Source organism: Thermobia domestica, chromosome 13, assembly GCF_964235325.1.
Source record: "Thermobia domestica chromosome 13, izTheDome1.hap1.1, whole genome shotgun sequence".
Classification (NCBI taxonomy): Eukaryota; Metazoa; Arthropoda; class Insecta; order Zygentoma; family Lepismatidae; genus Thermobia; species Thermobia domestica.
In genome coordinates, this window is record NC_137466.1 from 171,958,602 (window position 1) to 171,971,899 (window position 13,298).

Sequence of the window (13,298 nt, forward strand, 5' to 3'; positions counted from 1 at the left end):
TCTATTTTGCTAATTTTGAATTGGTTGTAGCCTTTATATGTATTGTTGTTATGGCCTTTATATGTATTGTTGCTATCGTTACCATGGCAACGAGAATTGATCACTTATCAACGAATTTGTGATGTTATAGGCACATTGCGGATTAGCTGTTGTTATTGTATTATTATGTAGAGTATTATACAGAGATATTTCTGGCACTTTTTATTGTTCGTAACTTTAACTTCGTTGCGATCTTTTAAAGTATTGTTTCTATCGTTACCATGGTAACGAGAGGTTGTCAATTATGAACGATACTATGAAATATGTACAGTATATTCAATATACGTATAATTCGCTCCTTCGATAGTAGTACGTTTCGCTTGTTTTTCTAGATTTTTAAAAATAAATATTATACGTTAGTAAGTTGCATTAATTCACTTTTTCTCCTGCTTTGACGTTCAAACACAAATTGCAACTCTATTTAGTTAAACTACTATTTTCACCCTTCATCTATTTTTTTTCTTTTTAAAAAATCAATATCAAGTGCATTATATCTATATATTACACATTTTCGAACTCATACGAACTCCATCAAACGTAGTATAGTGATAGAAGTTGTTTTGCTTAGTACACGTATGAAATATTTTGCCGTACAGACATGTATTTTCCGAGTAGTTGTAAGTCATCGAAGTTAGAGTTGCGATATAGTCAAATTTTCGCATTAAAAAATCTATAGTCGATGTTTGTAACAAAAATATTTGAAACAAATGTATTAAAGGTTAAATTTAACCATGAGAATGGCAATTATGAGACGGTTGATTATATAGCTATGTTTCAAATACTGTTAGTATTGTCTACGAGACGAGACTTTTCTCGTCTCTAAAACGAGACTAGAGGCACATATTTCGAGACGAAAGAAGAAATATGACAAATCTCGACTCGTTTTTGAGATGAGAATTTCACGAATCTTGTGGACAACATAACTACTTGTTGCTGTAAGAGACAGAAGTATAGTCAATATCCTTGCATGTCATATACACTCCAAAATTTTGCGTTGTTACTAGCAATTCTGTGCTGTGAAAGAACTTTATGGTCGTTTGGGTATGAACATTGATTAAGAAACCTGAGTAATATGTATCTTATTTAATTAATGCTAATTATTGAACAGTTATCCCTATGTCGTATTTGAGTTTCCTATTACTAAGTGTAAAATTCTACCAAGAGTACTTATAAAAAACCAAGTATATAAATTTGCAAAACGGGACGAGACTATAAAAAAAATTTTTTTTCGAAAGTCGAGAAAGAATTCTTCAAGAATCGAGACGAGACGTTTTACAAAATTTATGAGATAATTGTCGTCTTGTCTCGACTCGTAAGCAACAATGTTTACTTGTAACAAAGATGTGTTAAAATCAATGTTTCCGGCAACAGGAAAACTTTCTAGTTTGTGATTATTGGTCTCAGGTTTGACTTCTGATAAAGGCACTGGCGCGCATCTCGGGGGGATGAGGCAGACATGTTTCTCCAATCTTGGAACGGGGGACTGTCCCCGCAATAACCCGATTTGAAATGTGTTCTTTGGGGAGAAATGTGATGATTTGTGTCCGACAGCTACAAAGAAAAGTGAGATGAAATTTATGTCTCTTGGTGCATAATATACAAGTTCACCTCAGAAATCAGATTCATCTACCATAATATATATGAGTCTCATCTCCCTCCCCCAGATTAAGCTTCAAATCTGCCCGTCTACCAATGTTGAAGCACAGGCATCGTTAGCGGGAGGGTCGGGGGACGCGTGCCCCCAAGATTTTACTCAAATGTACTTAAACTAAGACAACTTTGTATATATAAGTTTTGTCGGAAAGAGGATTTTGATTTTGATTCATCCGACCCCCCCCCCCAGATTTAAAAAGCTAACGACGTCGGTGGTTGAAGACAACTCTGTTCCCCTGATCCTCCACTTTGAACATCGCATAAAAAAAGACTATGGGAACAGTCTTACCCTTCCGCCCCAATGTTGAAGACAGATTTGCGCCGATGGGTAGAGGTTATATAATTTTGGTGTTCACATACCATCATGAGTCAATGATAGACTTGGTAATGAAGTCAGTATGCTGATTTCATTTCACCCAGCTGCAAAAAGTATGCCCGGCTACAGCCTCCTGTAACTTTTAACGGCAGACAGTTCAGTTTAACTTAGATTGGATTATTTTGATCATTTTTAACTATGTGTAAAACATTATTATATTTAGGGAAAAAACTTGTATAGTGTGAAGACATAATAAAACAAGGCTTGTTTCAGTGTGAAAATTTCACAATTCGTTTCCAAAAGAAATTGCCATAAATGACCATTGACCTAAAATGATCTAAAAACAGTTAAAAATATTGCCAGTCGTGCAAGACGTGTTTTCTCCGCCATGACACTTACCGTGAAACCACAAGTTCGGACTTCGTTGAATGAAAAAAATATAAAAAAAAGAGAAAATAAAAATAAAATTTAGAATTTTTCATTGAGTATACGTACTTTTTGCTTCTTATGAATGTTTTCATGTTGTTACGTTTTTGGTTGAGTAGAATTATCCTATTTGTTACATAAATCATGATAACTACCAGATCAAGGAGAGACATGAATAAATTGATTTCTCACTTTAAAGTTGGGAAGTTCTGGGCTCAAATCTCGTAGCCCAGCCATTCTGCCTGATTTTTTTTTTCAGTTTCTTTTCTCTGCTCCACCAAGTAAATGCTCGGATGATACATTTACGGTATATTTAGACTATTTGCACTTCTAAAAGTTCCTTTCCAGTTTAACTTGCCTTTAAAGGTGAAGATAGAACTATATTAATAAATGCTAAATTAGTAGAATAGCGATTTCAGAGTTATAGACTGAATATGGAGTATTATATTATTTACTTTTTTTTTAAACATAGGTCCGGAAGGCAATTTAACATTGGAAACGTTATGGATAGAAGAGGTGTGAAGTTGACGGTCGAAAGTACTTTATCAGAACTCGCGTATCCAATGAAAAATACCATGACAGTATTCGACACATTAAACTTATCGAAAACTTGTCAGGAAGGATATATAAAATTATGAAACGCCAACTTAACTATCTCAGTTAGTCAAATAAGTTACTTGTTAGCAGAGACAAGCGATATTTTAATCATTTTTAGGGGGAAGCTACTAGTCACATAGTGGGTTTGAAGGAAGAAGCTTGTCAGGTTGGTTTAGCACAGGCGCGCACCCACTTTTTTTTTTTTTTTTTTTTTTTGAGGGGCACAAGCCATGAGGAGTTCCAATACTACATGTAACTACGTCTATGTAGTATTGAACGGGTATTATTCTGGACCCGAAAAAATAATATGAAATTGTAAAATACTTCCAACTATATTTTCAGAACAAATGCACAGAGAAAAATCCGTTCTCCGGACAGCGGTATATTGTACAAATATACGGTATCCTCTTGCTTACTATAGAAATCAGTACGGAGCATACATTATCCGTATGCTACATAGACACTGCCCTTAGATGTTACATCATGCCGTTGCAGGATGTCTGACATCTAACAGTTTTCCGTATATCACATGCATATACTTATGTTACATTCCTCAGCTATATGTTATATACGTCCATTTGTATGTGAGATCCTGACCCCCTACATAGTTTCATATGGAAAGTACGTATAGATGGAACACTTATACAGAAAGTATTATAAAACATGCGTTTTCAGTTATAAGTCTGCTATACGTTAAGTCTAAAAACTACAGGAATTACGCATGTAAGCTACCTTTTTAAGTACGTCACCTACATTTTTTTCTCAGTGTGATAAAATTAGATTGTTTTATAAGAGAAAGAGTATAGTTGAAGTGTAAAAACAATTTTTCGTGCTACATCAATCATATCCCTGTTCAATAAGTATAATTTTGTTGAGAAAGTGGACAAATGTGTGTTGAGTTAGGAAGTTTATGAAGGGTTCGGACCAGGTGGGATCCCTCTTCACGGGTTCCTCCATGGACTAGCATAAATGACATTTTTCTTGCTAACACTGAACGTTAAGTCTATAGTCTATGGCTGTTTACCATGTCAGCAATTAGATCAAATTATTTTACGTTCCACTTTACGCCCTTTAGAATAAAGGAGACGGATGATCGATGAATACAAGTAGATTTGGTCAGAAAAGTTCTAAATTGGCACTGTTGGTTTTTGAAAATTTGACCCTTTTCTCGAGTGGCCCTCCGTTAATTGATTCTGGCCCTAAACAGAAGGTCTTAGTGAATGAAAGCTCCTTCTTCTTCTTTTTTTCTTTTTCTTTTCTTTTCTTTCTTTCTTTCTTTCTTTCTTTTCTTTTTTTTTAAGTTTAACGACCCAGATTATGCATCGAGGCTAAGGAAACGGAGTTGATGATGATGCTTGATAATGGTGAAATGCAGACCCCCGAGAAAACTCAGGAGCACAATGCTTATCCACCACAATGTCCACATAGCGCGTTCTGAGATCAAACCAGAAACCCCCACACAACAGAAGTGAGCGCTCTACCACTGAGCCACCGTGGCTTCAGCTTCTATCTTGCAGCAGAGCATGTACCAATAATAATGAATGAATACTTAACGAGTTCAAAATTTAAAATACAAAACCTTCGTTTACTTTGATAAAAATAAATAAATAAAAAGCGAATAACTATCAGGGAAAGCGTCTATAATAATAAAATAAATAATTATATTTTTAGACTACTGCTAGGGAAAAACTTCTACCTATAGGTTATTATAATACTTTTCGTTGTAATTATTTATAACAATTACGTAGTTAAGAAATCAAAAATATTCCACATAAATTCACTCTCTTATATATTTATTTAATTTAGTGTTGCTGAAAGTAATATACTTCATCAAGCGTTAAGTATTCGTATTTTATGCGTAATCTGACAAATGCGTAAATAGTGACAAATATATCGTGTTGATAAACAAGAAAAAGGAAAAAGCTGTGTTTAAAGAGTGTTAAATAGCATGGAATTTATTGCACGCTTTTGCTATGAACTAATTTATATAAACAATGTATATTATGATTTGTGATAGATAAAACTATCAACACATATTTATTCATTTTCTCAGTGTTAACAGTGATAATTACCAGAAATTATTTATGGAAAAATGGATTTGTTATAAAATTAGATACAGAAGAATCATACTAATCCGAATCTCGTTAAACCGAAGTTTTGGATAATTCGAACAAAACGTCGTTACACGAAGACCATATATCACATTTTCAGTTTTTAAAGTCCAGTAGACTGCCTGCTAACCGACCACCATGGAGCTGGACCCTGGTCGGATAATGAAATAGTCGGTTAAATCGAAAATCGCCATTTAAATAGCCCCTAATTTGTATAGAATCACTATAATGGTTTTAAAAAGCTTACAATACTATATTTCAATAAATTTAACTGATCAAAATCAAAAGTTTGGATCGGGAGCTGCCCCAGTCAACGGCGTCGACTTTCCAAAATTTATGTGGGTGCATATCAATGGCGGGGCGTGTTATATGTTTTCAGGAGAGTCTCCATAATTTTAAAATTGATTTTCTTGTAGTTAAAATCTTTTATGAACACTGTCATAAAGGGCTGTGCTGTGATAAAGTAAAATATACCGGTAATATAAGGATAAGTTGGGGCTGACCTAGCTCAGTCGGTAACACGGCTGACATAAACGTAAGAGAAACGGGTTCAAACTCGGGTCCAAACTAAAAATCTTGTGGGTGTTGGAGTCCCTGAACACCCACGTAGTCGGCGCGCATGGCCCCAGTAGCACTTAGTTGAACAAAATACTGTATATTGAATAAAGCATACTGAACTATTACACAAACAATGCACTTATTTATGGTGTATGTGCATTGATCTTTTTTCTTTTGTGTGTGTGTGTGTGTGTATCTCCTAACGTTGATGCACATACTACTTGTCAGTGGCGTATTTAGGGGGGGCTTCCGGGCTCAAGCCCCCCCGAAATCTTACTTACTATAGTAAAGTATATGAAATATCTTGCAGAATTTTCACATTTTCAAGCAAGCCCCCCCCGAAAGTTAGCAAAGCCCCTCCCGAAACAAAATCGTAAATACGCCACTGCTACTTGTAATATTATTATGTACAGTAAAAACTGGAAATATCTTTCAAAAAATTCAAAGAAATGGAAATCTTACAGTTTTTAATCAGTTATAATGTGGGTTACATAATTAACTTCAGAAACATAAATGGACTTCACTGATTATAATTATCAAATTACAAATCGTTGGTCTTTTATAATTTCCGTCTTAGGCATTTGTATTGAACCAAAAGGTTGTTGTCCTCAGTACATAATTTGGCATAATATACCGGGTGTATCAAAAGTTCAAAACCATAAGCCAACTCCATTGTAAGAAAAGATACAAGAAAAAAGCCACTTGAAAATAGGTGGTTTTTCAATCTCAAATGGTGGTGTTTTTCAAATTACACCAACTATTTCAATTCCACACTGGAAAGGTGACCTCTGTTAAATGAAAATGCAGTGTTGCCAATTCTGCAGGCTGTTCCATTGGGCCCTCGCCATATTAACAATACAGCATTGTTGGAAAACGGTCTTCCTCATATAATAATGCGTAAGTTTCCCTGTCATTTTTTTTCGTGCCCTCACGTTTCGTCCGAACAGCCTGGTGAACTGGGACCAGTGCAGAATCCAAACGAACTTTTGATACACCCATTAGAGCACACGATATGTTTCAAAGATAATATTTTTAATTACGGCAATAATTTCAGATAACTGGAAAATTTGTTAATCCAAAACCTCTCTTCGCTAATGCGCCTAGTTCCGGTGTGCGAGTCTTAAGGATTAAGGTCAGATAATTTCCCCGCGTTTTTAACTTTTTGTGGACTATTCAAAGAAAAATAGAAGCAAGCGCAAAATAATTATTCCTATCTCAATCTATTTGATGTCTTAATATTGAATAGTTCAATAGTAACATTAGGTAGTTATATGTTCAAAAGTGTTCGGAACACTTCGATTACTGTCATTATTAGACATAAAAAGTCATTGCTAGAATTGAAATCAGTATTAACACTATTTACTGATAAAGTAGTGATGGAAACATTAGCTATTTTCTGCTCTTTACATTTCAAAAATTTGCTAAAAATTGAAAAATAGTGAAGAATAACTATGCTTTAGTTTCCAATAATTCCAATTTCAGTGGGAGACCCGGGTTCGATTCTGGGCGAGAGCTCATGTGGTTCGGATTCCATGTTAAGCAGTAGGTCCACGTTTCATATAGCCTCACTGCTGAAAGGGATGCTAAACTCAAAATTCAAATCTTTTTCCAATTTCACACACTATATAAAAATTATTTGGTTAGGTTATAGTTGCGTTGCTGTCTTATGGATGTCCACTTCGTCTTCATGTGTAAGGTAAGGATTTCTTTGAATGTGTAATTAGCATATGTATAACTAGTAGTCTAAACGATAGTACAAAGGAAATGGGAATACCTATAGTATATCAAAGTAACATATGGGTCTCTTGGATACAAAATGAAAAAAAATGAACTAATGCCATCATTTGCCTCTATACATGGGTACACGTTTTAAATTTGTAAATGGTCAATTATTAGACCGTAAGCTGCATAATTGTGGTTTTGGTTTCCAAAATAAGAGAAATACGATTTTTTTACAATGTGTTCCACTTAAAATTTCTCTCCTGAAAAATTTCAATTTTGGACTAGCATCCAAGCGATCCATAGGATATTGATTTACACTAATGCACATTACTTTGTAGTATATCCATGAATGAACGCTCCTATGGTCAAATCCCTGGATCAAGAAACAAAAACAGACGTTTTCCACGCATTTATAGATCCTATAGTTATACGATAGTATCTATCATATATTCTTTTAATTTTTTTTCTTAGAAATAAGAGATATTTCACACAAAAGAGAATTTCACCATCCTGGTTCTTTTTTCATAAGCTACGTGCTTCTAGTGATAGCGTGCATTTTTTGTACAAAAAAAAAACACACACACACACACATTTTGTATGTAAATTAGTTGACCACCAAACTTCATAACAATTTAAATTTACAAAGAAAGAAAGAAAATAAATGGAACGTGAGAGCAACGCACTAATATTACATTGTAAACCAAGAAGTATTCAGTTCAATACAAATAGACTTCTGTCAACGATCTTTTAAAGGTAATTACTGATAACCGTTCTTCTATTATCTCAAGATAAAGAAGACAGAGACGACACGGATGGGCGGAAATTCTGAACATGCAATGCCATAAATCGAATCCGATCGTAGAAGTTCATAGTCTTCATCCCGGCGAAATTAAAATGCCGCTAATTTTACAGTAATTATGTGATATCTCCAAATAGATAAAAGATAATCGAAATGTGGAACAAGAGCGCCCTAGACAATATTATTTTACATGTGAAACCGTTATCACGATTCACTTATCTGCTTTCGATTTCGAGCCATTTTGAAAATCGGCATTTATTTTCGTGTTTCTAAACAGCTGAAAACGGAAAGCCACTAGGTGACTTGTGATAACGGTACCTCACGCAAAATAATATTGTCTAGGGCGCTCTTGTTTCATATTTCAATTATCTTTAATCTATTTGAAGATCTCACATAATTACTGTAAAATTAGCGGTATTTTAATTTCGACTCTTAATGAAGACTCTTAAGTGTCCTTCGATACACAATACGATCGCAAGTTTGAAATTGCGATCAATCCATGAGTGATTGATAGTAATTCAGTAACATATGTGTGGATTATACAGGATGTCTGTGATTTGAGAAGCCAATATATGTTTCCTATAATCAATGGCATTTTTTCATTACTTTTTAAACATAACATTTTTCAAGTACCTTCCGTATTCATCCTCGCAGATTATTGGTCTTATTCTCTCGTGTATTGGAAGGACGTAGTCTCCCTCTTCGGAGCATGTCAGTAACAAACCCCCTGTTGTCGAAAACGAAAACGTAATCAGATTGCATATAGCCATCTCTTAGAGTGCGTTTTTTTAACATTAAAATATCTGCGTTAGTCGTTTAGAATCGCATTATTTGATCGTTGGATTTCAAAGTAAAATTCAACTTTTTATATTTTATTGAATCTCTCTATCTCTTCAATCTCTTCAAATCTGAAACGAAAAAAAAAAATCATTCCTAGTTTTTAGTGTACGAATCTCAAAGAAAAGCAACAAACTGTAATTATTTTAAAAGTTAGGTAGTATTAAAATCATCATCTGTTATTGAACCTGTTATAGTTATGCCACAGATGATACACTTTTAACAGCACAAAATTTGTTTTATCCGTTTTCTTCAAAACTATGTACGTGGATTTACTTTCGCAATGTTATTTCGTTTAGTTCAAAGAGATCTATCACTGGATATACAGGATGTATCAAAATGAACTTTACAACTTTGAAAACTCATATTTATTTATTTATTTATTTAACTTACAGATATGGCTTTGGTGTCATTTTGTGGCGTTTAACTGGCTTCGAGTTTATCCCTTGCGAAAGTTTAAGTAGGTTGTGTTAACGATAATATAATAATCATGATATACGAAAGAGATTTGTTTCTACAGACCACAAATACTACAATAGCAATACAAAATTAATAAATTATTTAGAAGTGGTATTTAAAATAAATTATACCTTCATTCAAAGAAAGAAAGAAAAAACAAAAAGATTTCACACTCTTAAATCAAGAACCTAAAACATCCGATAACGGGCTTTTTTTTTTACTAATATTATTTATATTTGATAACTCATTGGTGAAAGAGGACCATGTAACAAATTTTATACTACTGACATCATTATTACATGACTTTTTTTTCTTTGAAAGAACATTCACATCATTTAAAAGAAATATTGCCGGGAACTAAAGTCATCGTCACTATTATCATCATCGTCTCATCTGCGACTTGTCAATCTTCTCAAGAATAAAAAAAATAAAGGGTTTAAGAAAAAGGGAGAACCTGGAGCATTGACTTATTAACAACAATATACTTTCGCGAAATTGATACATACATACATATAATAATGAATTGCTTCTCCGTCCTTTTCGATGCTTAACGTGAGAAATGGCAGAGTCGTGGTCCCGAGGCTATAGAAAAAAGGAAAGTGCTTACACTGTGTGTGTATATATATATATATAAATGTTTTATATAGTTGTTTCTTGCTGTGTGTGTGGAAGTTTTCTTGGGATAGCTTCCAACAAACGTTCTCTTGACTACGCCCTACATTTTTCTTTTTAAAACCGTTGAAGAAGCTTTCTCCTTGCAAGAAGGGCTTAAAAAGACATCAAGGTTCACAACCTGAGGCAGAGGGAACTTCACACACCAACGCATGTTATTATTTATATCTATATATACGTACATCTTCTTTGATATCTTCCTCATGACTATTTTTTAAAAATGTTTTTATTCCCAAGAAAGAAGAAAAATAAATTGGCAATTTCAAATCATTAATAATAAAAATATGATTATGCTTAATTTTTTTTCATGCGTTAAACAAGTTATGCCTTTAATGTACTGCTACTCTATTTAGAATAAAGATTACTTCGTTACTTCTATAGTAATAAGTGAAAGTAACGTCCAAACCTTTAAATGTGTTTTTTTTTCTTTAGTTTCTTTTGTTAATTTGCTTTTAGGAAAGGATGGGAAAGTTCCTGTTGGGTACCCATCTACACAACTAGGAAGATACACACACGAAAAGAAGACATATTAAAGAAAGTGCACATTTAAGATCTCATGATGTGCGTTTTTTTTATTTACATAAATATAACAAAATGAAATGAGTAAAACAAACACTTCTTAAACTGAAATGAGGAAGACATTATCAGAAAGTATTTTGTTGTGTCAGAAGCTGTAATAATGGCTACCTGTCACATTGTATTTTTTTTTTCAATTTTCCCATACTTAACCTTCCTGTATGGGTTAAATGTGTAAATTCTTTCGTGAATAACTTCATGTAAGGAAGAAGAAAAAAAGAAAATTAAGATTATTTACCGTAGAAAAGATGTAACTTTCTTCGTAAAATTCCATACTTTTTTAAAATTTATTTTTTTATTATTAACATGGACACTCATTTCACTTCAGAGGAACTTTGGTTTTACGTATGCAGTATTTAATTTTGTATAAGACAGATACACGTACGATCTTAAACTGCTATTCATAGAACACTTTTTCTTTTACTACAGTAATATATATACATTTACGTAAAAGCAAGAAAATATACATAAAACTATCATAAGAAACATAGAAATGCTTTCAATAAAATACCTAACGCAACTGTAAATATATATTATAAAATGTTTACGAGGGGCAATTAAAGAAAAAAGTTCCATGAATTCTGTTGAAGCTCTTTATTACCATCAAATATGTACACATTTACTTAATTGCTTTCAAAGTTGGCGCCTTCGAAATACGCTCACATTTGTTCCACCGCTTCTGCGATTGGTGGAAACACAGACAAAAGACCTCTTTTGGTATCTTCCAAAGTTCAGGCGTCGCGTTGGCTTTGATCTCTTCTGAGTTGCTGAAACGGAAAAGGACCATTTTTAGCTTTGGGAAAAGCCAAACATCTGATGGTGCTAAACTGCTTTTAAGGCTATCGAAGTCCCTGATGCAAGTTTACCCCAATTTGCACATGAACTTGATTTGTTTGCGCGTTGCTCGAGTTGTGAAATTACACCAACTGATAACCACAGACCTTACTTCTTTCAGCTACGTTACTCGTACACTGCCTGTTATGACGTGTTAATACTTGTCAAATTCATAATTAGGCAACCTAAGAACTGCACTATACCAGAATCATTGTGTTTGCATCACAAATGCCAAAAACTAGAACAACATTCTGGGAACATTTTGACTGCTCCTCGTATAATATTGTATGCAGAATTGAACCGTTACATCGGAGTTAATCAATCTAGTTTCACTTAAACATATACAAGATTTGTATACTTCTTGTTCTAATTCACAGAAGGAGTAACTAATTTGCAGTACAGACTATGTGAACAAAATCTTAATTCGTATGTCTTTCCCATCTCTCTAACAAGCTAATTAAATCCGTTTAAGTAAAAATTATAATAAAAGATAATTTATTTAGCGTCTAAACTTGAAACCAAGAACAATCTTAATTTCGAACCACAGTATGCCTTTTTTTTTCTTTCACCGATCTAGGTCGTTTGAAAAGAAATGACCTAAACAAGGTTTGAAGAATGGTATTAATATAAAACATGTGTTTCATTGATTGATTCCAACATTAGCTCTAAAAACAGATTTGTATGAATGGTAGAACTAATTTAATTTACTCCCTGATGCTACTCAGATGACAGTTTGAAGATTTATCTCGATGTGAAAGGAGAGAAGTTATTAGACCTGAATTGGCAAGCGCAATGAAATACGTCTAAGAGGAAAAACTACGGTAGATAATGAGCGAGTGAAGGGCGGTAATAATAAGAAAGATTGAAAGGGAAGTAGTTCATATCCTAATGCCAACAAATCATATGTATGTCATAGGGCTCAACATATGTCGATTTATCTCATAATAAAGTCAGCTGTTATATTTAAATCGGAATCTTGAATGAAATTTGCAGCTTCATGATTTTTACCAGCTAGTGAACCAGGGTGAGAGAGAATTACTGGGCCAAGTTTTGTATAATGGACTTCGTATTACGGGTATTTGTATTAAGAGATGTGTCTTCGTTTCTTTGCTGTTAATTGAACTGATACTCTCTGTGGTTTTTCTTAATCACTGTTTGTTATTTGACATTTTTATCATTCGTTTATAGCATTGAAACTCTATAAGACGTAGGCTTTCAATTTAAAAGGGGGTCCGAACCACACTGCTGCTTTTAATTCAAACAAGATATTTTGTTATACTAGCCATCTGGTTGCAGACTCTTTTTAACACTTAACCAGAAATCGTTTGTGTTAGGTTAGGCACTCGACGCACCATCTGAACATATTATTACTTAATGAATTGCTTATTTAACATTTTTCCAGAAACAGTTGACAAGAGTATTTTAAACTGGAAACAATAAGGCACTAAATAACGCCATATATAAAACGTTGCTTTTCTGGGATGCGTTTCTGTTTACTGTGTCCCACAAGCTTTTTACTAATATATAGTTCTCCATGTAATTACCCTACAAATTACTTATTTGTAGATGTTACATTAGAAACTATATAGTATATTGATTTCTTGTAAAGATTATCCTGAAAATGGTATTAATTTTCGGGTTGAAGCTGATTAACTCCTAAGCAGTATCTTCCGTGAAAACAACGAGTTACTATTGTAAG

The 13,298-nt window shown here is 33.6% G+C and overlaps 1 protein-coding gene and 1 long non-coding RNA gene across 4 annotated transcripts in view; one reads left to right on the forward strand and one right to left on the reverse strand.

Annotated features, from left to right (window-relative positions):
- The window catches only part of f (espin protein forked), a 490,027-nt gene that overhangs the window by 74,503 nt on the left and 402,226 nt on the right, over window positions 1–13,298 (forward strand). The gene's annotated exons all lie outside the window — the stretch shown is intronic.
- The window catches only part of LOC145668755 (uncharacterized), a 123,194-nt gene continuing 121,257 nt past the window's right edge, over window positions 11,362–13,298 (reverse strand). Inside the window, exon 3 of the long non-coding RNA XR_014128090.1 lies at window positions 11,362–11,532. This is a non-coding gene — a long non-coding RNA (uncharacterized LOC145668755). The remainder of the gene's footprint in view (window positions 11,533–13,298) is intronic.